The 27676-nt window shown below is 38.8% G+C and overlaps 1 protein-coding gene across 1 annotated transcript in view; it reads right to left on the bottom strand.

Annotated features, from left to right (window-relative positions):
• The window catches only part of DLG2 (discs large MAGUK scaffold protein 2), a 1006374-nt gene that overhangs the window by 907058 nt on the left and 71640 nt on the right, over positions 1–27676 (bottom strand). The gene's annotated exons all lie outside the window — the stretch shown is intronic.

Below are 27676 nucleotides of genomic sequence, written 5' to 3'. Positions count from 1 at the left end.
CTGGTGAGCTGAATGCTGAGTGACATAATCCCTGTCATTAAGTCATAGGAACAAGCTTGACTGATCAATCAGCAAAACCCATGTGTCTGCTCAACAGGCTGCACTGATGTGACCAAAAAGCAAAGGAGATGCCAGCAAGTTTCCAAGCCTGCAGCCCATGTGAACAAAATACAGCACAAATCCTCACACTTCTCTAATAACATCTTGGGAGGATGTACACTTAGAGCTTGAAGGAGCTGCCACCAACAGATAAGGAATGTCACCCAAGGTGTCACAAAGGGTCACCAATGCCTTTGTTACCCCATTGCTATGCATTGCTGCAACCCAGGAGCAGGAGCAGGTCCTGTCCAGCTGCCTGGGGATATGCACTGGATGGTGTGACCCTGTGTGCATTACACAGGGAGATGTGCCTGTTTCATCCACACCAGATATACTTCCCCAACAAAGTCAAAGCCCTGAGAAATTTCAGCTGAAAGCCCAAATGGAAAGACTGCTCTATTATAGTCAGGAATGGGGGAATCTGCTTTTACATTATGTTTGTATTACATATTTTTATATATCCAGGATGTATAAAAAGGCTTTTTTGCTGACTTTCGTTGCTCATAAGGAACTCCTTGGTAGGGATTACTTTGCCAGGATTGTGCTGGTGAAGCAGTCAAGGAGAGGGGAGAACATCCTGACACAGTGCAGCCTGCCCGCAGCCACAGCGAGTTCCTGAAAGATTAATGTCATGATGGATTTATCCTGCTAACAGAAGGGAATAGTTTGTGGTCCTTAATGGCCAGAAATGTAACACTCATAAAAGGAAGAGGAGAGGGTTGCTCGAAGCAAATCATAACACAACCTGTGCCCATTGCTTTCACAGTATTGTTTTGAACTATGTTGCAGAAGGGAGCAAGGTGTAATAAATAAACCCATCAGTAACAGGCACTTTCACTATTGATAGATTAACACGACAATATCTGAAGGCTCAGTTATAACAGCTATTCATGAGTAATATTATCAACTTGGACTCGTTTTTACAAGACTAAATCCTCAAGGAGTTTCCTACTACTGAAGCAAGCTTATGGCTTCAGAGATAAATTTTCAGATTATAGGAGTATATTATTCAGTATTCATGAAAAAAGATTTGTGAGGCATAAACTTCTAAAAATAGATGAGTAAATCTTGTTCTGCATTTTTCTTATCATAATCTTGTTTTATTCTGAGAAATAAATAATGGTGGAAATCTATATTGATAAGACAGTGGTGTCCAGTAGAGCCACAGAGAGTCTTTCTATCATGCCCTTAAGCTAACATAGACAGAACTGTGTTGGTATGCGTGAGAGATGCAGCTAACCTGGCCACTTCTGAAAGGGTTGCAAAGCTGATCTACTTAGATTAAAAATAAGACTAAACAGTCCTCTTATTGCTATATGCCTTCAGTATGAAAGTACTCATCTATAATGAAGCTGGAGTGAAAAAATTAGACATTCACAGTGGACTGAAGGAAATTGGACAGGGTCATGACTGAGGTAATTAACACTGGCTTCTGCTGTTCTAAACTAACCTTGTATTTTCACTTCTACAGCAGAAGCTATGTAAACTCAAGAACCTGTGGAAAAGAGCTCACAATTCAAATAAGTAGTGACAAAAAATCACATAGAGGCGAGTGGATGAGGGGTCCCTTCCCACCCATTGGTGTTCATGCTGCAGATCTGCATTTATATCCTGTGTGCCTTGATCTGCATCAAACAGGCAAAGAATTTGACCCCTTAACGATCTGTCCAGGACTTGGAAAAAGTGCTTATTTTAAAAAAAGAAAGTTCAAGATGAAACAATACATTTCCTTCGTTAGTCATTTTTTGGCAATTCAAAATCACTAAAATTCACAGTGCCTATATCACTCTAGGAGTTTGTTTATAACGAACACAATCATTATAAAGGATTGTGTTCGTTATAAACAAACTCCTAGAATGATATGATCTAAGATACAAGCTGTCAAAACTGTCTGTTAAATATAAGCTGACAGCACTGGAAATATGCTCAGCTGAATAATAGCAAAGTTTCTGTACAAAGTATTATTAACAGTTCGTGATCTTTCACATACACTGTTCATTTGTTAGAACATATGGCCTGAAAGATGCCTTCAGTACAAATCTAAAAAGAGATCTTTCTTCAGCAGCTTTTTCTAAATGCTCTGTCAGTGACTGTCCATAACTCAAGTAGCACTCTCCATGCAATGGAAGTATTTGACAAAATGATTCAACCTCACATTATATTGTTTTGTTAAGAAATACCTCCACAAATCTTTCATTCTCCCCAAAATCTCATCAGTCATTTTGGGAGCCAATAGAGGCAAGTCAGTTTTGCTTTGAAAAAAGCAAATAATTCTCTGAATTATGATTCCTAAGCTGTTCCACTTTTTTTTTTTCCAGTTTGGTTTGGCAAATGTCTTCATCCTTAATGAGCCAAATAACAAACATTTGAAGCAGGGTTTTACAGATGTTTCCAAAATATTTTGTCAAAGGCAGACCATAAATATAGCCTCAAAGAGCAAATCATAGCCTTAACTTATCGGGTAAACGGAAATCCATCATCATATGTAATATGGTCTCTCAATGCAAAAGGCACCAAAAATTTGACTTTCAGAATAATACTGCCAGTAGGAAAGAAAATCAAGATGTAAAGGATCAAAATATAGCTTTTGCTGTTCTGCTGGTAATATTTTCAATTCCCTGCAGTCCCCTGTTGCTCCTTTAGCAGGACAATGGCAATCTCATAGCAGATGAGCCTGGTGGGTACTCAGCATTATATGAAGGGGAAGGAAAAGTGGTAGGGGCACGTGGAGCTGTTTCTTGAGATGGAAAAAATTAAGGCCAGATCCCATGCTTACATGCACCCATGTCATCCGGACCCACTCTATTCACTATTTTCTACCAGAAAATGAGTTTCCTTCCTGGAAATTTCCAGTATGTCTTCTTTCTGCTACTGGAATTTTTTTTGCTATGAAAAGAGCTTCAGTACTGACACTATAAAGACTTCTCAAAAAAAAAAAAAAAAAAAAAAAAAAAGCTTAGATTAAATATATGAAAAAATTGTCTTTTTGTTGTTATATATTTCTGTAGGGATAATTGAACACTTTCATTTCTCAGAGCTAGAAATTACATTCCTGAAACACTCTAATACAGACTGATTAATATACATATAAAAATCCTTTTTTTTTCTTCTTCAGAAGCATTTTTCTTTAGCATCTGTTAACTTTCTTACTTTGCTTAAGATTCAGTAATTATGAGCCTAAATCAGATTTTTTACATTTATAACTCTCCCAAATGCACAATCTGACAACTTCAGCTACAGAAATTGAAAATCACATCTAAGAAAAGTGGTGACTAAGGAAAAGGAGCAGTAAAAACTCAAGAACAACCATTTCCAAAAACACTGGAAGAAACAGAAAAGTGAAAACGAGAGTTTGGCAAGCCAAGATAAGAACAGGCAGCTTGTCTTTGGATTACTTCAACATCAGATATACTAGATTTGTACATTAGCCTGTGACTGAGGTTGGGCAAATTGTTTATCAGAATGTCCTGCACAAAGATGAATATTGAGCTTCTGGATAAAGATGCAACTATAGAGAGGGATGCATTTCATAAGAGAGCACAAGGGAAAAAGGAAACAGTTGAATATTTTATAACATATCATTTTTCTGAGACTCATATATTTTTGGAGGACTTCTAAAATTCCTAATTCTTGAGATCAGATTCTATTGGGAATAAAACTACTAAAACCAAGGGAAAAAAAAACAAAAAACAAAACAAACAAAACAAGAATGCAAGGAATTCCTTGCTCAAAGTCCAGCAAAAAAAAAAAAAAAAACAGTAGAGCACATTTCCAAGACTTGAGACCACAACTACATCCATATAGAGATTTTAAAAGAAAAATAACACAAAGTGGACAAGATTAGAAAATCTCTCAAGAGTAGTCTGCCAAGTGCAAATAAAAGGCATTTGCAAAACTTGTGCAGAGGGGATAAAATAGAGCAGACCCAACCCATTAAGATTTCTCTCTCCTCTTTGGTAAGACATGTATTTGCAAGAATCAGAAGCCAGAACGTACTAAAAATAAGCAAATTACTGCAATGGAATTTATAGAATAACAGAATCAAAGAAACACAATATGATTATATTTGGAGGAAATCTCTGGGTCCATCTGTTCCAACCCCTGCTTCAGCAGGGATGCCCAGAGCAGGGTGCCCAGCACCATGTCCAAATGGGTTGTAGAAATCTCCACGGAGAAGACTCCACAATCTCACCAGGCAACCTGTTCAAGGTATGAAAGATTTGAGTTTTTGCTGATTAGTTGAATATGGCTGGATAGTTTAACATAATATCTGAATTTACATGAAAACGCTTGAAATTATGCTTGCACTGAATACAGACTAAGAACCACAGATGATGCTGTGGAGAAAGGATTTCACTTATAGGTTTGTGAGTTTGACACAAGCATAAAGCAAAATCTTGAAAAGATAAGATTTGTAATTGTTTCAGGGGAAGAGAGTATTGATTCAAGGTCAGAAAACAAGGCAAATGCTAAGGCTCATTATGAGAGCTTATACTGTAGGACAGAAGCTTATGAAGGTAAAAAATCAATTCAGTGATGTCTTTAATGGTATTGGGAAGCTGTCAACAGAATGTAAGATAAGAACAATGGAACTCAATTTTCTTGTCATAATTGTCCTCAGAAATCTTCCTACAGTGCTCAGGCAGTAATGTCAACAAGTAGAACAAATGCTTCAGTCTAATGAATGCATATTTATATGATTAAGAATACTTTCCTATTACCAACAATTGTCTGCCAATGCTACAGTGCAAGCTGAATTTTTCCAAAAATATTACAAGATACTGACAACTTATTTGGAAAATGGCATCCACAATCCTTTTAAAAACATTGCAGACATTGCAGTATACATCTTATTCAGTAATATTAGATTGCTGTGAAACTTTAATAAAGAAGAAAAACTATGATAAAACATTTTGTGATGGAAACTCCAGAAATGTAGATCTGTGGAGAAATTATATGTTTGATATTAAGAGATTATATGAGATATTAAGATCTCCATCTCTGGAGGCATTCAAGGCTATTAAAATTCAAAGCAATAAAAATTGTTTGAATAATGCTTAAAAAAAAAACCAAAAAACAAGTGGGTTTAGATCATCTTTCACACCCAAGTCACAAATCTTTGATTTTGGGCTTCAGAAATACTGGACACATTATATGTGTGGAGAAGAACCAAGAGATGAATCAATTTTCTTATGAGATGCATAAAAAAGACAGAGGAAAACAAAAGTTTAGGAATCTTTGGATACATTCTTGTCCTCATATCCCTCTTCCCAGAGACGGAAAAGGTAAATCCAACAAGTTCCTTAATTGTTCTAGAGCACTTTTTCTGAGTTTGGTTAAATATAGTAGCAAGTCAATGCATCACACTAAAATTTTAAGAACATTGTGCATTTTGTTTGTCGTTAGAAGAGTGCTACCCTGACACCCATCCAAATATACTAAATAATGTACATACACTCCTATTCTGTTTTATTTATACTACAGGAAAACAATTTTCATCACTCAATTAACGCAGCTTCACATCACATTAGTGATTTCTTGTTCACATGGCTGTTCACATGTCCTAAAATACAGTGTCAGAACACTGACTTGCTGGTCCAGGCCCTACTGTGATCAGCATCTGTGACTAGTTAGAGACTTGCTACCAACAGCATAAGATCTTCTTGTTGGAAAGATGATTCCCACCCTTGTCCTTGCTGGTGGCAGTCTCAAGCCACAGAGCATGACCTTTCAAATGCCTTTGCCTGACACCAAAGCTGGACACTTTTGATGCACACATAAAATATGCAATCGCTTTCTTTGCTGACTTCTTTGGCTTTTATTTCCTTTTGTGGTGACTTTCCATTATATAAAAAAAATCATTTCCATATTTTCCCAATTTTCAGTTCTTAATTATGTAAATAGCCTTGTTTTAGGCCAAGAGGAAAAAAAGAATCCAACTTCTTTATTATGGCTTTACATTTTTTATCCATTTCCCTCTTCTTTGCCTCTTTCCTAAATTAAAAGTCTCAGTCCATTATATCACTTTTCATATCAGAGTTCAGCACCCTTCATCATATATCTCCTATCACCTCTATCATGCTCCTAAAGCTGTGATATCTATTTTTTGCAATAAAATGGCCAGTCTTGAACAGTATTAAAATAGGCTTCAACAAATGATTTTTTTAAAGATTTCATAATGTCCTTTGTGTTGTTTGCCATCCCATTATTTAGGAATTCTCAGGTCTTCTCAACATTTTTATTACAAAAGCACATGAATAAAAGTCTTCATTATACAGTCTTCAATGATGATGCCACGTCCTTGCTGATTAAAAAACAAAAATACCAGTTGTGACACATACCTTGTTTTTATTGTGTCATACAATGTATTATTCAGATAAATTAGACACATTCAGAATACCAAGGTTTAGCCAAAATACTACCTGGAGTAGGGAAAATTAACTGTCACCAAGGGTTCCCATAAATACCAGAAGCAAATCAAATTTCCAGGGGTGGAAAGAGATACATGGGAGGAAGCAAAGAACTAAGCAAAAAGACAAATAAACTAAGTAAAGTTCAAAACACTTTGGAAATTTGGATTCTCTCCCAATGTAAAAGCAAGAAAATGTCATGTTGGATCACTGTTTCATGCCAATTCTAGTTTAATAGTGGGAATATCTAGTTACCATCACCTTGTAGCAGCTGGAGGTCTCAGTAGCTTGGGCGGAGGAATTTATGTCTAATAGACTGTGAGAAAACAGCCACTTATGCCAAAAGTACTTATATTTTAAGACACCGGATTTGTTGACATTCCATTAGAGGAAGCAAGCAGCAATGTTAAAATCCAAATTCATCTTCTGCTGTATGATTACCAAAAAATTGACAAATCTTGCCAAACTTATTTAAATGCGGTCTAGGTAAATTTGAATCTGTTTTGAATCTGAATTAATGTTTTATGTTCAGCTACTGAATGCAATTAAAACAATTTCAAAAACTTAGCAGTCTTTTCTTTTGAAGTTGTATAGTTATTAGGACAAAATCTCTGTCTTCAGGCAAACACACACAAGTTTAAGTTTGTGCATGTGCTAAAGACAAATGGATCACTCACAACTTTACGTTAAGCACAATGGTACATCACTGCAGAAGTGAGTCAAAATGTGAAACTCCCTTTGAGATTAAAAAGAATATTTTGACAATCCTGATAACACAGCTTTAGCCTGACAGTTTATACTGAAAACAAACAAAAAACCTAGCAGATACACTAAAGAGAGTTCATAAATATTCATTTGACATTTCTACCAACACAAATAAATAAAAGCTATAAAGTCAAGTATTTATAATACTTGTGAGATGCTGCTGTGTTCTGTATCTTATACATTGTGTGTTTTGGCTTGTGTTTTTCCACTGTTTGTATTTCCAGTCCAATTTGCTCTCTGAAATATGCTGCATTTTACTGGGAACCTAAGTGTGAATTTCAATTTTTTTTTTCGTTTCAAAAAGGTAGATGAAAGGAGTGGATAGGGGACCTGTCTGTTTATTTGCCACTTGAAATGCAGATAGAAGGCAGGCAGCTGCAGATAAAGAGTCCTTCCCTTTCATACCAAGTAGCAGTGGTTAATTGTGATGCATTGGGAATTATACTCATTGTCAAGAAACAGACACATTAATCTTGGGAAATGTCATCAGGCAGATCAAGTCACATTGGTCAATAAAAATCAAATGGCTTTGTCAGTTTGCAGATAGCAGAGAGATGACTTAACTTGGAAAAAAACAAAACTTATAGTTCCATCTTAATGGTATTTTCCTCTAAATTCAAAATGCAGACTCTTGCTCATCGACTTCAATCAGAATTCAAGTATTGTATTTCTGAATCAATTTCAGAGATTTTTCTCCCTGATTTTTTTTAGAAAAATAATTTAATTAAGGACCCCATCCTTCTTTTATACCCCCTGTAAAGCTGGACATTTCTGAAATTCCCTTCTGCTTGTATTCTGACATTCAGCCTCGAACATTCTAGGATAAGTCAGTGGCAACATTTAATCAGACGCTCAGATACAGCACCCAGCAGCACGGAGCTGGACCAATGCTCAGAGTACATAAGAAGCTTGGGGCTTTTGCCACAGAATGGGGTTATACTGCAAAGTTCCTGTGGACGTGCAATTTTTGACCTTGTTTGGATTCAACTCCAACCTCTTGTACTAACCACTGGCTAGAAGCATCTCAAAATAATTATATTTTATAGAATCATATCCTGAGTTGAAAGGGACCCAGAACTATCATTGAGTCCATCCCCAGGCTCCACACAGGACCACCCAAACCCTATGTCTGAGAACAGTTTCCAAATGCTTCTTGAGCACTGGCATCTTGGTGTCTTGCCCACTGCCCTGGGCAGTCTGTTTCATGCCTGTTGCCCACTGGTGAAGAACCTTTTCCTAACCTTCCTCTGATCCACCATGAGGCCTCCCCTCAGCCTCCTCTGCTCTGGGCTGAAAAAACCAAGGGACCTCAACTGCTCCTCACACTTCTTCCCCCCAGGACACTTTGTAGCCCTATTTGACTGTACCTAAAACGAAATCTAAAGCTATTGTATTGATTATATTATTCCATGAAGAGTATGAAGAGATTCTGTTCCTGCAATAAACCTTTTACAGTACATTTCACATCCACCTGTTCTCCCCCAGCTGGGGGGCAAATGGATGAAGGCATCTGTGCAAAACACCTCTGTAGGAACTAGTCCCTCAGAGGACGTTTGCAGCAACAAGTTGAGCTGCAGACTGCTGCACAAAACCTTCCTGACTTGGTTCCAGCAGAAAGCATGGCAAACAGTAGGCAAACAAATGATGTAATAATTTTTGCCTTGAGGTGATGTCCAGTTTTCTGCTTTTTAAGAGACAAATGGCCTCCTTTTGCTTAAATTTTCATTATTATAAAGTTCAAATGAACAGAGATGTTGTGTAGGGGAGGAAAGGAGCAAGACAAAGTGACACAGGCTTGATACAGTTCCTCGTCTGTGATTAGAATGCGGCAAAGGTTATTTCAGAATCTCTCAGATCATGGACCACGTATCTGTTCAGGTAGATGACTAAAAAGATCGCTGAAACAGAAAACATCAGAGCCTCCCAGACAGCCAGGGAATACAGGGAATATCCATCAGCATGAAAAGGATCTGCACTGGCACTGCATCAACTTGTCAAGGCTCTTGTAAAGCACTGCATGAAAGACTTCTGAAATGACTTGAAAGTTGTTTTGGTTTTGTTCCTTCCAAACGTGAAGGTGAGCTTGGGAAAGGTGATGATTTGAAGACGTAACAACAAGAGAAAAGGGGCTGGCATCAACAGCCCATCAAAGATGGAAGATGGCATTTAGAAACAAGAGATGACAAGCCATGTGGAGATGAGACAAGGAGGTTGTTCAAAATGAAAACAAGATGTTGTTGTATAAGCAGAGGTAGGGGTTGTAATAGAAGAATGAAGGAAGGAGGTGATAGTGTTACTGTACTGGGGTAGAGGCAAATGCCTCTGCATGTGAATTTGAATCAGTTCAAACAGAAGAATGTTATAAGTGCTATCAGTGGTGAAAAGAACCTTGCAATGAGATGCAAGATGAGAGCCAGAATAAGACTTCTAGTTATGTTGCAGTTACAAAAAGATCACTGCCTCACAAGAAAGCCTACAAAAGGATTGGCAAGAAAATATTCACAATAATCTCATCTTCGTGCTGACTTAAACTGATATCTACGTGAGCCAGATCTGCCAGAAAAGAAACCTCAAACTATTGTTGGAAAGAATAAAACTGCCTAGAGGAGACAGGTAAGTATGTAACCCATCAACACAGATGTGATATGATTAATTTGTGTTCACTGATAACAGTGCCAAGAAACAAGGAGAAAATGAGTTAAAAAAGATAAAGGGAAGGTCTTAGTGTCATCCTCACAGAAAGCTGAAGAAGGGTCAGAAGGTGACAAATGTGATTCAAAATGTAAAAAATATTACAGGATCACAAACTGTGATTCAAAAGAAGTTATAGTCACTTGGAGAGAAGGACATCTGAGAAAAGGGAATGGACAGTGGCATCAAGAGCAGCTGAAGGTCAGTGAGGGCAGCAGCATTTACAGAGGTTTGGCTTGGCAAGAGATGCTGCAGGCTGGTAAAGGCAGGCAAGGAAGTCTGAATCAGAATCAGAAGAGAAAGTTTTATTTTAAGATAAAATCTCTCCATCTGCTCTATATTCTTTCATATTTTTGGCTTTATGTGCATACAGTTTCCTACTTATATAACTCCTAAGAAGTGTACAAATGGAAAACTATTGAGATAACTGTCCCATAGTTTGGTAAAAGATACTGGATGGCTGCTGTGTGCCTACGCCCATGTTTCAGGATTTCTTATACAAACCCCACAGCTGAAGGAAATGAAGAGCTACCCTGCTCTTCACCACTTGAGAACACCACCAGGGTAAGACTTATCTTCAAGAGGGGAAGAATGAGATCTTGTGTAATCAGTGCTATAAAGACAGGCAAAGGAAGCTGGCATGCAGAAGCAGCTCAGGCTTTTTGGAGCACCTTGGCTCAATACGTAAGGTGTCCTTGTAAACCCGTTGCTGTTCTGCATTGCCTCAGTAGAATCATAAAAACATAGAATCCTTAGAGTTGGAAGGGACCTCTGAAGGCCATCTACTGACAAAATTGTACCTTTTAGAAGAGAACTGCTTTCCAAATAAATGAAATAAAGATTGGCTTTTATAACCAAATATTTGTGCTTTTAGCTAACTATTTGTAAGATTTTATTCAGTTTCTCTATTACTCCCTCTATTGAATGAATTCTTCTAGTCTTGATGGGTTTTCTCTTAATTTAATATACTCAGGATCAGTTTCAGCAAGTTATTTAATGAGAAGGGACAAAAACCTTTACCTCTCTCAACATGAACAGAGCTTCGGTTACAGTGAAATAACGAACACACACTCATTAAACTGGCATTTAACCCAGTGACTCAATGGGTGTAGTTCCCATTAACAATCATTTAAATGAATAGAACGGCAAGCTCTGGACCAGTTAATGAAGGATACTAATTAGCAGCAGTAGCACAGAAGAAGCCATGTTAACTAAACTGACAAATTTCTGCACTAAAAAAGCCATCGAGCTCCTACTTATAATGAGGTTAATTTAAACCCAGTGTTGAACAAGACCAGAACTCCAGCTTGAAGGGGATGCTCAACTTCCTTCTCCTAATTGCAAAAGGGAAAATAGGTTTCAGATTGAAAACCTCCAGTTATGAATGTATTGCAGACCAGCCATATAGCTGGTCTTATTCTTCCTTCCCAGCAGTCCATGGCAAAAGTCACCATGGCTCAACTGCTCCAGGGTTAGCCCACATTGCTGATAAAGCCCACCACAGAATGGCAGATGCAGGATTCACTTCATATCACAGAATTACAGAACCACAGAATCATAGAATCACCAAGGTTGGAAAAGACCTGTAAGCCCAGTCCAACCATTCACCCATCACCAATAGCTCTCACTAAACCATGTCCCTCAACACAATGTCCAAATGCTCTTTGAACATCTCCAGGGTCAGTGACTACATTACAACTCCAGCAATGGAGTTTTGCAAGAGAATCTTCTCTTGTTATGTAACTTTCTACTATGCTACAATATCACTTTTCTCCAAAGTCTCTGTTTAAGAAACTTTGAGTGCTATATTGGACATAGTACAAAATTAGGTATGTGTTCCCTCTCTCTGAGATTTCATTTCTCTTCTAAAACATGATCATTTTCTCTGACCCTTTGGGCTCTCTCTTTGCTTGTTTTATTCTGTTTTTCATTCCAACTCATCCTCACCCAGAAAGGTTCTGCAGACTTTCTGTTCCAGCACTCAGTAGCCTGGTATGGTATCATTTGTTTCTTAAGCTCCTTCATATTCGCTTTCCTTTGTTTTTCTTTTCACAAGTCTGTACCACTGGTTTTAAAGTCATTGCAGAATCTATGCAGTCAGAATCAGGTGTAAAAGCTCTTAGAGGGGCTAGAGATGCCACCAAGGTCTATTCTCAAGCATGATGCTTGACCTCACACCTGGCACTTAGTAAAGTATCCTGCTAATGGCACTGTTTTTTAAACAGACCAGAACTTAGTTTCCTCCCTCATAGTATCTCCAGTTCAGTAGGACCAATAAGACAAATATATATATATGTATATTGTCAATACAATTGGCAGATATGACTTAACAGCTCAAAACTAGATGGGAAGTGAGGCCCTGACACGGGCTGCCCAGAGAAGCTGTGGGTGCCCCATCCCTAGGGGTGCTCAGTGCCAGACTGGATGAGGCCCTGGAAAGCCTGACTAGATGATCTTTTAGGTCCATTCCAACCCCAACCATTCTATGATTCTAAGGGCTCTGGCTAATTTTTTCTCCAAGACTACTGTTCTAAGTATAGTCATGTCTTTTCAAGGGGCACTCATCCATTTGCAACAGCAGAGACCATTAGGATTAATGGTTAATGCTCAATGCAGGCAGACCTCCAGTGAGAATAGCTTTGGCATTTGTCAGACTCATATTTGTTCACTGTTTTTTGGCAACATTGCATTTTTGTTTGTTTGTTTGTTTTTGTGAGAGGAAGGATGGGCTGCTTTGCTTTACTAGATTTGCAAACATAAGAGAGGAAGGTAAGAGCTTCTAAGACTGCCTGGAAAGACCACAGATGGGAAGTCATACAGACCATCACCTCATTAATGTTAAATCTAAATCTTTTTTGAACTCTGCTGACATTTTGCCATGCTAAAAGCAAATGTTGCTCAACTGAAAACAATATTATGCTTGTTCACCACTGTATTCAGGACTAGCAATCGTCACAGCAAGCTTAATGCCAGATATTACTGTAGTGATAATACAGTTCTAGAATGAAAACAATAACATTTCTTTTGCAAAAATCCATAGAAGATATAAGAATCCATGTTCTCAGATTCCAGGGATTGGAGAAGCTGGTTTACATCAGCCAAGTCTCTGGTCCAATATCTCAAATTGAAAAACTAAATTAGAAACTAGAAACTGATAACTTAGAAGAGGAATGCTAATCAAATACATAATATAAATCAAAGGTTAATAAATTTTGCCAGAGGTTACTCAGCTTTAAAGAAGCTCTCAAAACATTTAAACACATTTGAAAATAAGTCTTTGAAGTATCTGTAGATGACTTTCAGTTTTTGCAACAGCTTATTTTGTACCTATTTAGGGACCTGTACAATTGAGCACGTTTGATACTGGGAGTGGGGAACTGGAAGAGCTGTGTTTCTGTTTGATAACAGCGAACAGAGACCTACCACCAAAAAAAAAAAAATCATTTTAAAGGGAAAGATGGAAATTAAGCAGTAAGATTCCTACTTGTGAAATTTATGCTTGAGATCAGTTAGAATTAAATGATGCATTTTGTTAGAAAATGAAATATATGGTTTTCCATAAACATAAATTCTTATTTTTCCCCAGACAATCCTGGACAGATTACTGAAGCAATTTTTAAACTAATAAATAGGAAATCTCAATACCAGTGAGTCTAGCTTCCCCCATGCTCTTGAGAATATCTAGTCAAAAATAACTGCCTAATTTATATTTTCTAAGTAGAAGATAAAGATAATTATTTTTAAGTGGAAACATAATTGCCATTAGAAATTAATTCCAGTAATAGAGAAAATCCAAGGCACCAATTTACAATTTTCAGTCTTCTGCTTATTCGGGGATAAAATAGAGAGGTGATGAGTAATGAGGACTGACCAAAGTTTGTTTCTGTTTCTGTTGCCTATTAAATCTGGCAGACAGCCTTCTCCAAGACCTTCTAAAAAGTCTAAGTGGAAAAGATACCATCAGAATTGTAGAATCATAGAATTACAGACAGTTTAGGATGACAGAGCCCATTAAGATCATCTAGTTTCAAAGCCACTGTCATGTCACTGAGTAGAACCAGTTGCTCAAACCCCATCCTGCCTGGCCTTGAACATCCCCAGCTGTGGAGCACCCACAACTTCTCTTGGCCTTTGAACAGTTCCAGTGCCTCACCACTATCATAACAACATGTAAGCCTCCTGGTTTGCTTATGTCCTGCTGTGTTGTCTCTCCAACAGATATTGAGGTGGCTGAAGTCCTCCATTATGACCAAGGCTTGTGAACATGAGGCTGCTCCTTGTTTACAATAGGCCTTATTCACGTTGTCATCTTGGTTGGGTGGACTGTAGCAGATCCCTTCTATAATGTCACCTGTTTCTGCCTTCCCTTTGATTCTGACCCATTGTCTTCTCAGCCATCCCAAGACATATTACATTTATTTGTCATTAAATTAAACCTATTTCCCTTCCCTGTCCTTCCTAAAGATCCTATATTCTTCCACCATTCCAGTCATAGGAGCCATCTCACCACATCTCCATGGTGCCAAAGGATAAAGAAGATGGAGAAGAGAAAGAACAGCTAATACTTGTGGAAACAATGAAAAGGAAGAGGTCAGAGACTACAGGCACCAGATGGGACATCAGAAAGCAGGCATTAGGTAAAGCACCCCAGCAGCACCTCCTGCTCCTGGAAGTCTCCAAGAAGCTGGTGGATGCAATTCCCAGAGCCTAGAGAGGACAATGTGAAGAAATACCCCCTGGGGCCACTCCGTTTCTCACGAACCTTGTCCTGGTAGCATTTGACACTACAAAGTCCTCTGAAGACTACAGATGCTTGGATACTCATGCTGGAAGCAGGTCATAAACCAGTACCCTACAATTATTTGTGCACCTCCACAGCAGTCTTGGCTCTTTTTTCATCATTTCTTCCACTACATTTGCTTACTTCATGTCCAGCTTAAACAGAAACTCCATCTAGTCAGTGAATGGACTACCACCTCACCCATTGCACATGCAGTAAAGGTGTTCAGTCTAATGCTACTGTTGCCACCTTTTGACTTGCACTAAGAGGAAGAAAACCCTATTTGCAGCATCTTCTGTGGCAGCATCACTTATTTGGAGTGCACTGTACTTCAGATTTTTATGCAATAGTTTCACAGTCAGGCTCTGCCTGACATATCTGGATATTATATAAAAACCTCCAAAATCCTTAAGAACAAATGTACTTTCTGACTGACCTGCATTTCCCTGGCACCTGTTGTTGACATAGAATAAAATGCCATCTGAACCTTCCCTAGTTGTTCTATTTCCAAATTATTTGAGCACCATTATGGTTTTGCAGTGCTCTGTTATTCCACTCAGTATTTCCATAGTTTGCTTTGTTCCTGCTACAACTGAACAAAGGAAGCATACAATCTCTCTGTTACCTCAGCAGCAAGAACATCCAACAAATGCAGTACACAAAATGAAATTTTAATTCTGTCCCCAGCCCAAACCCACACACTTCTCAGGGAAGGCTGAGGACTTCAGTTTGTAAGGGCATAAAGAAGATCTATCAAAGAGGCAAGTTGCTATAGCAACACGCATTATAAATGAGAATTTATATTTTGGGGTTGTGGTGGGGGGAGAAGCAGGAGATGTTATTCAAAGAATGTGGGTCTTAGTGTGTGTGTTAAGCATGAACAGTTCCGTCTGGGAATACTCACAGTGTCCTTATGCACACTCCACATTCCCGATTTCTGAGCTTTTATTCTACACTGTATTAATGTTTGCAAACCTTTTCCTTGCACTTACAATGACAAGCATCCTACCTTTGGTTTTCCATGAAATTCAATGTCCTTTTGCTATTTTAAAGTATCCTTATTCCATGCTCACTATTGAGCCTATGAGTTCTATTTATTCAGGTTTTATGCCTTGAAATAATATCTCCACCCTGTCAAGATACTCACATGGCTTTCTTCCTATCCTAGTTACCTAGGAGAGTATTTTGGCTGCATTGTTTCTGTATTTCTCTGCCTGCTTCTTGATGAAAGCCCTTGCACAGCTGCAATACCAGACAAAGTTCCCCAAGCACACACACAGCTGCTTGCAGTCAGCTGCATGAATTCTTGTCCAGGGAGGTCTGAAATGAAGCCGGACACCCCGCCACCTGTCACAGAATGCTTTAATAACTCAGGATGAACATATTTTCTGTAAACACAGAAATTCTTATTCATGGTTTATTAGAAAAATGCTTTTGTGTTTAGGAGTTGACACTTCGTTGCTTCCAAAGACGGACTGTAGAGCTGAAGTTCATCCATCATGATGGAGTGATCCACCAATGATGGATGAACTGATGAGCAATGGGAAAAGTGTGACAAGTTTGAGATCAGGCTTTCAGGTCACAGGGACCTAATTCTCTCAGCTGCAAAAAGTCTCTGGGACACTGGACAAACTGTGGAGTACTTTGTTGTCTCTATTTCCCCTGTGTGAAATGATGACTTTACCACTTTGCAATGCACAAGTGCTCTGTGAGGACTTGTGCACTAATAGGGACAGTACTGCCAGCTTCACAGCAAGGAAAATAATCCCTTATGTTATAGATGTGAGTTTATTCTCATTTCCTATGCTCAAATAAACTTCAAGGCCAATTTCACTGCTGTCTGTGATTGCCCTTAGAATACAGAATCACTGAGCATCCCAAGTAGGAAGGCACCCATATGGATCATGCAGTCCAACTCTTGGCTCCACACAATGTAACTTAAGATACTAATTTGGAGTTACTGAAATTCAGAGAAAAATGTCATTTTTTGAGAATGAGTTATCAAAATTGATTTCCAAATTGATAGCATTCACGCATAATTCAAGTTGTTTCTTTTTTTTCCCCCATACATTTAGCAATTCTCAGCATTGCAGTACAGGTGTAAGAATGATTTCTACTAGAAAACACATCCTGAGTCATCTGGCCAGTTGTGTGCACAAAGCCCAAGGCAGCCAGGCACACCAAGAACCTCACCAGTGGAAACCAGCTCACTTCTCTGTTTTACAAAGCGTTTAGGATATTTCCACTCATGTGATTTATTTATATCTAGTTTTCTGTAATGTGACTTGAAAGATGCCAGTGAAAAATGAAACACATTTTCAGTATGTTATGAGTGCATCAATATGGTTTTTATCTCTTTGACTTGAGCAAGTGTGCCTATCCCATTGTATCAAAATTAGCACGTGATATTTAAGTAAAGCAATAGATATATAAGAAATCTCAGGACAAAAACACATTGCAGTCTTTCAACTTTCATGTCATGTAAAGGAAAAGAGAGCTCACAAGAAAAGACACTGAATTGTTTTCTCCCAAATATAGCGATTAAAGAACCTCAGCTATTCCACAGCTCTTCTCATGATTTGTTTTGTTCATGCCATTGCAGATTCAAGAAGCAACAACCCAACGAAAGCTTCACCCATAATCACAGGCAGGATGTATGGAAAAGCAATCTCTGAATGCCGCGACTTATTCAAACTATATTACTAAAATAAACTGTTTATGAGTTAGTTCAGTCTCTGTTTAGTATTCTATTTTTAATACAGTTAGAAAGTAAAGTATGCCACTTACAGTGAACCAAAACTTCCCTTGTTTCCATGGAAATGTTTAGCAGGCTGATCTGAAGTTTAACCAGACTGGTAAATACAAAGCTTGTTACCAGCCAGCTTAATCCCCACGGCTGCCTCTCATGCACACCATCACACTTGGGAACCTTTTCCACTGTGAAGCACTACTTAATGACAGCTGATTTCTAATCCAGTGCAAGGACTGAGCAAGATCCTCTTGCATATGTGTAACAGAGATGGGGGCAGGGGAGCCACCAAGCCACATGCTCATTAACTAAAAACTGTGTTCCAACAATGGGCCCTTTTACAGTCCTACAATTCAAAGGATGACCTGGTGTTTTGTTATTATACAGTATTCTTCTAGCCCTGGTAGTTGTTCACATGAAATGCTAGTGATATCACTTCAGCTTTATCCCAGACTAAGTGAGATCAGAATGAGCTTTCTTTTATTTCTGTGCTTTACTGGTGAAGATCAGTATTCAAATACCAATAGTGATGTTTGTTATAGAAACACCATATATGATAAGATTCATGACTGTAGGCCAGTTTGCAGATGGGAGGTGAAGGCATCTTTACCTTTTTTAGGGGAAAGAAGTTATCTGAAAATCGCTACACAACAACCAATAACTTGTGCTTACAAGAAACTGCATACTTCACGCGCATATCTATTTTTTGTCACATCCAGGGCAGAAACCTGGCAACACAGAAAATGAGAAGCAAGTCCTGTCCAGCCACAGTTTCAGAGTAAGTTGACCTTGGTGTGATTTCACTTTTCTGTACACTTCCTTGTCCCCATGCCAGACACCTCTTCAAGCACTGCTCCTTTGATGCTAGTCAAGTCTTCTACTGAGGTAATACAACTCACTAATTTGACAGAAAAACATGCACTTCTCTTCTGAATTATTTTTCTTTTAGCTCAGCAAACCAAACAAGCACAGCAGGGGAGCAGAGTGACAACGCCAACATGCATGGCCAGAAATGACCAACCACTTCAACAGCAACCATTCAGTTGCCTCTGCTGCATACGTGAAATAAATGCATTAAGTCACTGAAGCACTCTATTACTCAAATAACATCCACAATTAGCCTTAAAAAAACCTGAAAACTTACATCTGCAATGAGCAAAGAGAACAAAAAACAAAAGTCTTCATAGAATCATAAAATTATAGAATGGCTTAGGTTGGAAGGGACCCTAAATCCATCTAGTTACAGTTTCCTGCCATGAACAGAGTTGTCCCCCACCAGCTCAGGCTGCCCAGGGCCCCATCCAACCTGACCTTGAGCTCCTCCAGGAACGGGACACTCACAGCTTCTCTAGGCAGCCTGTACCAGGGCCTCACCAACCTCTGAGTAAAGAATTTCCTCCTAACATCTAACTTAGATTTCCCTCTTTCAGTTGAAAGCCAATCCTCATTGTCCTGTCACCATTAGACTGTGTAAAAAGCCACAGCTGTACCCCATGCTGGAGCCACTGCAGTTTTTTCATGCATTTTTAACATGTGGGAAACTTCCCTCTACGTCCACTGCACTGAGGTGGTCTGGAGTTTGCTTTACCAAATGGACTATGTGAAGCATTCAACAGCCTCTGAATTCACAGAACTGTAAAATCATGAAGGTTGGAAAAGGCCACTAAGGTCACCTAATTCAACCATCAACCTGTCACCACCATAAAATCCTTTTGTGCTCTGGGAAATACACATTTCAATTTGGGAAAATCCAAGGTAAATATATTTTATTTCTAGAATTGTGTTGTTCAGCATTATTGTATCTTTACTCATTACAACAATTTTTTTTTTCTCTGTCTTAGAAGACCATCACATCCGGTAGAGAACATAAAGTTTTTCAGTCATTTGAGAAAAATGTTAGCTTTGTGCACAAATGCTTCCATAAAAATAACTGAAAAATCCACAGCAGTGATATTGTACAGTCACTATGTGCCCACCTCAAACCAAAAAATCATCCATAATATTTACGACACAGAACAATACAGAAAACTAGCAGTGGAAAACTTCAGATAAGCTATCAGTGAGGTACAGGTCTACCTTTCAAATATAGTTCCCAAGATAAATAAGACCCAGTAAACTATGGACAACCTGGGGGAAGAAAACAGTGAATCGAGGGAATAAATGTTTGCATGTACAAGCCTTGGAAGCAGTAAATATCTTAAGCCCCTAGCCGGGGGGATTCAAGCCCAGGTGAACATATCTGCAGAGAAAGGCTTATCAACAGTAAAAAAAGGAGATATCTAAAAGTGAACCATAGAAACGATTCAGATATTTCTGCTGTGTCATATGAGGTCAAGCTATTTGATATTCGGTGAGCTAGAAGACAACAACAAAACTTGAACTGTCTTTTACTGTGACTTGAAACAGAGTAGAGCCGAGCCTTGACACAGCCGAGCTGCACAAGAAACAGCTGGAAAAGACCCAACAAGCAGAGCAGTCTCATCTCCTGGGACTGTCAGTGTCACAAGTCTTCTCTGGGAAATGAAAAAAACCATTAAAAAAAAAAAAGCAAAAGTAATGTCTTTTCTGATGAAAGTTGTCTGAGTAGCAAAAACAGGAGAATACTAATCTCCCTAGCATGCTGTATCTGCTACTCTGTGTAGAAGCAATATTTCTTCTAGAATACTTGTGATAAAGATAAACCTAAAAGATAGGGAAGGGCATCTGATTTAGAAATCTAAATTATAAATCAGTTTCTGTCTATTAAATCTATGAAAATAGAGGCACTGAGTGAGTCAGAAAACTTAATTAAAACTAAAAGTTTTCCTTCAAGCCCCTTGGACTGCCTGAAGCTCTACATCTTGAATGTGCTTGTAATTTGAATTTCTGCCCTGTTTTGAACAATTACTCATGGAACAGAAGTTCAAAAAGCAGGTGGGTGAACAAAGACCACATGAATCATTAAGTTGTAGAGATTAGAACAGTAATGAAGGGGAAAGCCATGCAGTGGATGGGGATGCTAGTGAGTTGTTACAATGGGTTTGCTATACCAAAGGTTCTTGAGGAGTATTCATATCCCTTACATCCACCAGGACCTTGAGATCTGTGAACCATTCACACCAAAGATAATACATGTATTTTTGTTCCTGGCAGGCTCTCTAGTGGCATATTATTTTCTGAAGATCTCTAAAGTAAGCTTTTCTACAAGGACAGGCTGAAAGAACTGGGTTTCTTAAGCCTTAAAAAGAAAAGGCCAGAAGGGGCTATCATTGCTGCCTTCAACTATTTAATGGAGGTTGTAGAGACAATGGAGCGAGACTCTTCCAGAGGTGCACATCGAATGCAAATGGGCAACAGGGAAAATTCCAACTCAGTGCAAGGAAAAAAAATACCAACATGATGATCAAATACTTAAAAATGAGACCAGGGAGGTTGGAGGATCTCCTGAGCAACCTGATCTGTACTGGCCCCAGGCTTTGTGAAAAGGGTTGAACCAGAGCCCTCCAAAGGTCTCTTCCAACATAAATTATTGTGTGATTCTATCTTATCAAAGAGGGCAGAGGCAGTATAATCATTCTCCCCTCCCTCATGCCAATTTTTGGATGGTATGTATGTATGGCAATCAGCTCATTTCTAATAGATGCTTATATACGGTAAAAAGTGCATCGTTGGTCACAGTATCTTCTTCAGAAGATTTAACCACACCAGTCTGAAGCTAATCATACAAAGATGACATTTTGCATTCAGAGATTGGAAATTGTGAAATTAGAGGGCTGTCCAGAGTGGCATCATCAGGGCTTCCAGTGGATAACTGTACTCAAGCCAATATAGATACTACCTCCTTCCCATGTATTAACAAGTGAAGTGAAGTCCAGCTTGACTAGGTTACAGAGGGAACGAGAATGCATCCCAACGCACTTCTTGCTGTCCAGAATTTCACTGCTAGTTTGCCTCCCTGAAAATCCTGCTTTCATGTCACAATTTGCAAAATGGACAATTCTGCTTCTATTTCTCAGCCACAGTAATATATTCCTTCTTTTTCCTGTGAGCCAGCTTTGCACTCACCTAATCCTATGGTGAGACCTACACTGCTGGTACAAAGATGAATTTTTCTAACCAGCACTGACTTGGCTCACTGTGAATGCAGATGAGTAGCAGAGGTAGTACAGTATCATGGGGCCAGGACAAGGCACCCACACCTCCAGGATGCAGGGAACACTTGAATGACAACTTGGAACATCAGCTTGTAATGCAAATAGTGCTCAGTGTCAAACAGCAGCAGGACACTGTTCAGCAGTGAGCCAGATGCACTACAGAGCACAAAACAGAGCTGGAAGCCTGTTGCCTGGGACCTGCCTGGAACTGGCACTGAGCAGCAAGAACTGAGGCCACCGAGGACATGTAGCCTAAGTTCCTTACAGCAAACTGCCTGTGTTATCAGGATTTGAGCTTCTTTTGCCTTAGCTTTGCCTCAGTTACCTAGCACTTCAGAAGTTCCCAACAAACCGCTGTACTTTTCATCTTAATGTTAACTACCCACATCAATATCCCATATATATGGTGCAAATGGGAGTTTCACTAGAGTTCAAGAGGGCAGGGGCAGATGAATATAGCGACTTGTGGGAACACCAGGAGTCTGTCTGACTTCTGGCACACAGCCCAGCAGTTCCTGTATTCAGAAGAGACCATTAGATCATTTATTCTGACCTGCTGTATATCACAGGCCATTATATTTCACCATCTCGTCCTTGCACTCAGGCCAACAAATATGTATCAGGTACAATAAACTGTTATTTCCTGTAATACTGCCAGCCTGAATGAATGCAATATTTTCTTCTGAAAGGATACCGACTCATACAGATTATCCTACAGCCTGTATTGGAAGACAGTTTTGAATAACCTGTGGGAGGAAGGGAGAAATATCCTGACCACTGCAGGGTGGCAAAAGCTGTTGTTTACAGGTCCCATATATTTGATTAAATTGGCATCTTATGGCAAGGAAATGTTAAGTCACCAGTAGGAATGCTGATAAAAGTGTTTTCAGGAACTCATATTATGGCTCATGGTTTGGTGCATGGTGTCTGCTTAGATTAATTACAATCTAATTCCAAATGCTTGATTAGTATTGCAATTTTGTGCAAGTAATAGTGATGTACCATGACTTATGGTGGACATAAAGATTCCCTATAGCAGAGATGTCAGGATTAGCATGCTCCTTTTCTAGCATCACTCCCTGCTCACTCACATCACATCTTCAGTCCAGATGCAATTACTTGCCCTCTGCCATCCCCTGGCATATCTGTCTGACACTGACATGAAAGACAGTGCTTGAGTGCTCAGAGCATACTTAATAAAATGTGCAGAATTCCTGACTAAATGAGAGCTCCTGCACTAAAACAGAAGATGATGAACATTGTTAGGGCATGAACTTTACAACTGTTTATCTTACTGTGGCTGCAAAGTGTCAGAAATCAGTGACCCCCAAGGGCAATATTTGTGCAGCCAAGAATGACCTATTGGTCATACATTTTCCTCATGTGTAAGACTGTGGCCATTAGCTGTGCCATTATAACTTAGATCCGTTGTCTCATCTTGCCCACAAAGACACAGTATGGGAATTATCTCACCTAACCTTAGAGATGTACAGTATATACAGAAATAGTTGGGTTTGTTGTTTTCATAGACAGTGTAGAGAAATGTCCCACTGGGATATAAGACATCTAACAACTGGAAGAGAAAGGTAAATAGTTTGGAAGAGTCCAATTCTCTCTAAATAACAGAGTAACCCATTTGGATGTAGGTGACAGTCTTGAAGGTCCAAGAAAAGAATACCAGCCAATATAATTGGAAATTGAGTCTTGCTTTGCTGCAGACTTTCACTTGGATTACTCTGTCCAATTTCAGGCTCCCCAGAACAGAGAACACTGATATACTGGAGGGAGTACAAAGAAGATTGTCAGGACACATGGCATACAAGAAGACACTGAGGAATCTACTTGGTCTTAAGATGAGAAGGTAGAAGATCTTACTGCTATTTATTCCACCCTGCTGCTAAAGGGTATAAAAAAGACAACAGACAGATTCTTTTCAGAGGTGCAAAGGAACAGGATGAGAGGAAACAGGAAAAGCAACAGTTGCAGCAAGGGAAATTTTGGCTTGGTATAAGGAAAATCAAATTACCATGAGCATTGTCAAAATACTGGAACAAGAAACCAGAGTGGCTGGGAAATATTCTGCCTTGGAGAGTATCAAATATCAACTGGAGACATCAGTTCAATCTTCAGACAAATTATTCTGTGATTTGTGAAAACCACTAGAGATTTTCCAAACCAGTTTTACATAAGGTCTCAGGGCATTCATCTTAAAGACATGATATTTTTAAAGTGTAAATACAGTCCTTCTATTCACCTACTTGAGATGATTACTATAACTTACAGTTTCAATCTTTTATCTATTCACGAGATCTTTAATTTTTTTTTAACTGAAAATTGAAAGTCTTGTAAGCCACCACCTCAGGTCCTTCAGAATCTAAAATATACTTCATAAATAAGGTCAGAGTAATTGGCAACACTAGGAAGTGCAGTTATTACTTGGCACTGCAGATTATGCAGGGCAGTAGTAACAGTGCTGAGTTACCATAGAGTGAGGTTGCTCCTGTCCTGGCTGTATTTTTGCTGCAGAAGTTCTGGATGAATTAATTTATTTTATAGATGGAATTAGTTCATGACAAGGTCTCTATCTCTACACTACACTATTTCCAAACTAAATTGCAAGTCACAGCACAGGTATACCCACACCCACTTCTGTGGGTGGCTCAGACCAGTCAGTGCATTAACATGTGTTCCTTCCAGTGACTTCCTTTAACTGATTTCCACTCTGGTGCACTGGACATTTGCCCATACATTGGAGTTTATTTAAAATATCATCTCCTTAATATCATCCCCTAATTTAGGACACAGAGGCTCTATTTTTAGAGAAGTTCAATGTTTCCGTGCTGATATGCAGAGGAAGTGCAGTCAGCTATCAGATCTCAGCTGTCCATTTGAGTGCAAAGCAACCTTTATGTGCCATGTGAATTACTTTTTCTCAGAAAGGCCTAGAAGTAAAATGAAAATGGGAATATCACTTTACATGGAAAGAGAAAAAATAGAAAGCAAAACAAAACAAAAAAATTAAAGGTATCACATTTTGCTGAACATTCAGGATTCCCACTCACAAAGCAAGACTATACTCTATGTTCATAACTTGAAGCTAATGAAGCACAGATGCTTTATATGCTTCAGAAGCAGATTAAGACACAACAGGATGTTCAGTAGCCGTGTTAGAAAAACAAATTCCTTAACGTAACTATCAGTTAATCTACAGAACAAAAAACCTGCATACCAAAGCTGTCTCTATTCCCAATCTCTTCTTGTGCTTCGTCTGTATTAACACATTCTTCTATACTGAATTCAAAAAAATAAAACCAATGATGATGATAATTAAACCTTGATCTAAATCTTGTCCTGGGCTTGGATATTCATCTTTTCTAGCTTAAAAAGTGCATTACTGAAGTGATGAGAAAACATACTCCAACACCTACTACAGAAGCCAAATAGAGTTATTGAAAATACTGACATCTATTTAGAGAATGTTCCTCTTCGGGTCAATGTTGAAAACCAAATATATGTATAAGAAAAAAGACAGTAGAAAGCTACACATCTTTTCTAAATATTTCACTGCAAGTATTTGGTTGGATGGGATCCTGGCAGCCTAATCTAGTGATTGGCAACCCTGCCCATGACAGGGTAGTTGAAACTAGACGATCTTTAAGGTCTCCTTCTACCTAATCCATTCTATGATTCTATGATTTGTAGCTTCATATTATCATAGAAAACAGTCCTGGACTGTAGACCTAATGCACCTGACATTTCAGTCTTGCTTTGACCTTTGTAGCTCAGAAACTTCTTTTTAAATATAATTCATGTTATTTTCCAACCACTTTTTAAATTGCCTTTATGCCAACACCTTTGATGTGCATCACCCCTTACTCAGATGAGGTCAGATCCTGCTCTAGCTCTCAGAGTGTAAATTTGGTACTGGAAATCTCATTTAAAGTTACTGCAAACTTGCATGGGTGTAATTTACCACTGAGATTGGATTCTTAGCTACAGTCACTAACCGTTTTGAATATCACATCCTCGAGAACTTGACAAAGTAGAGACTTGCATCTTCCAATTTATTGAACATTGGTTTTAGATGGTATTCCATTAATAATCCATACTGTTTGCAATGGTATGCATGCTGTTGCCAATGGTGTAAAATTTAGAGCAGAACCAATGAAGTCATTGGTAAATATATACATAAAAATGACAAGCAGAAAGAGTGAGTCCTTCTGTAACACATCAACCAAACTCATATGCATGAATGCCAACCTATGACTATGCAAGAGTTAGCTGGATTATGAGTTGCTACTAAGGAGAATGATAACATTAAAGAACTTTAGATCCTAAGGAGATGTGATTGTAGCAAGTCCTTGGTACAGTGATAGAGCAAACAAATTGATAAAAAAGTCTAAAGATGAAAACTGTAAGGGCTTTTACTCATAGTCATAGGCTGATGGGGGTGAAGTACCTAAAGCGAGGACAGGTTAATCCTTCCATAGGTTAATGCACCTGTAGCAGAGATGGAGTTGTTTATTCTAGAGAAGAGAAGGCTCAGGAAAGACCTTATCATTCTCTACAACTCCCTGAAAGGAGTAGCAAGGTGAAGTCGGCCCCTTCTCCCAGGTGACTAGAAATAGGACAAGAGGTAATGGCCTTAAGCTGCAGGAGTGGTTTGGGTTGTATATTGTGAAAAATTTATTCTCAGAAAGACTGGTGAGGCATTACCGCAAGCTGCCTACGGAGGTGGTGGAGTCCCTGGAAGTGTTCAAGAAACGTGGGGTTGTGGCACTGAAAGATATAGCTTAGTGGGCATGGTAGTGATGGGTTGACAGCTGAAGAGGTCTTTTCCAATCTTAATGATTGGAAAATTCTTTGTTTCTTTGGCCAGAAACTCTGTACCTGTTGCTCAGGCCTCTCACTTTACATTTGAGTTTTTATGCAAGCTCTACACAGGGACAGAGTCTGCAGTTTGCACACTCCATTCATCTATTCCTCCCAATGAGCCATTTCTACAGCATCTGCAACCTGGAGGTAGGAATCATACCCACACCTGAGGGGATCCTGAATCAGAGCCCCTGGAACTGCTTTGATCCAGCAAAGTGAATGTAATGCAATCCTGCAATCACTTTCCCATCACAACAATTTAATGGTTCATAGAAAAAAGCATTTAGCTGACTACATTCTTAAACCAACAAATCTATTTCTGGGATAGAAAAAAAAATCCAAGGAATATTAAAAGAAAAAATATTGTAAGAAAAAAAAGAGTCAATTAAAAGTTATTTCTTAAACTTGGCAAGCCTTTAACTTAGACAGCCCTGCCCCAACAGAGCCATAAAAGAAACGTAAAGTAACTATGGAACTTCTATCAGCAAGCTAGGAGATTTCACTGAGAAGAGAAGAAGAGCAAGTTGAATAATGAATATTAGTTCCAAAACATTTCTAAGGTCCTTGAAAGTTTAATGTACTTTACAAAAAGCACATTATTACCACTGTCCAGGGAGACAAATCCCATCTGTACCTTCGTTTATGGGAGTGGCCAGAGGGGTAACCAGGAAATTAATTTCTCAAATGCTAGTAATAGTGAAATGGAAAGTCTTCAAAATAACATTAATAATGTTTGTAGACACTCTGATTAAATCCCAGTAGCTGTTCCAATATCCCCTTCCATTTTTTTCTATCCTTTTCTTTCCCAAGTAGGATAACAGGCCTGGAAGGTAAATTGGTGGAGAGATATCTGTATAAAAATATCTGGCTTCCTGGATGTGTTTGCATGAGCTCACTGCTCCTGCCTCTTCTTCTCTGGCCCTATCTGTAGTCAATTCTGTCCAGTCACCATCAGCATTCCTTGCATAATAGCTTTGAAAATATGTAATACTTCCACTCTGCAGTTCTATTGGTGAAAATCTCCCCACCTCATTCAGAGCAAATCTGAGAAACAAATATGGTGGTGTCATACAGATCCAGGAGCTGATACTGGTATAAAACTCAAACACACCAGAATATTATTGTAAAAGACATTTGGAAGAAATAAACTTTGATAGTTAGGTAAAATATTTAA

The sequence above is a fragment of the Cyrtonyx montezumae genome, unplaced genomic scaffold (assembly GCF_038088225.1).
Source record: "Cyrtonyx montezumae isolate F1298 unplaced genomic scaffold, pur_monq_1.0 scaffold_12, whole genome shotgun sequence".
NCBI classification, from domain to species: Eukaryota; Metazoa; Chordata; class Aves; order Galliformes; family Odontophoridae; genus Cyrtonyx; species Cyrtonyx montezumae.
The sequence above is the reverse complement of the archived record's forward strand: the minus strand, read 5'-3'. Positions and strand labels throughout refer to the sequence as shown.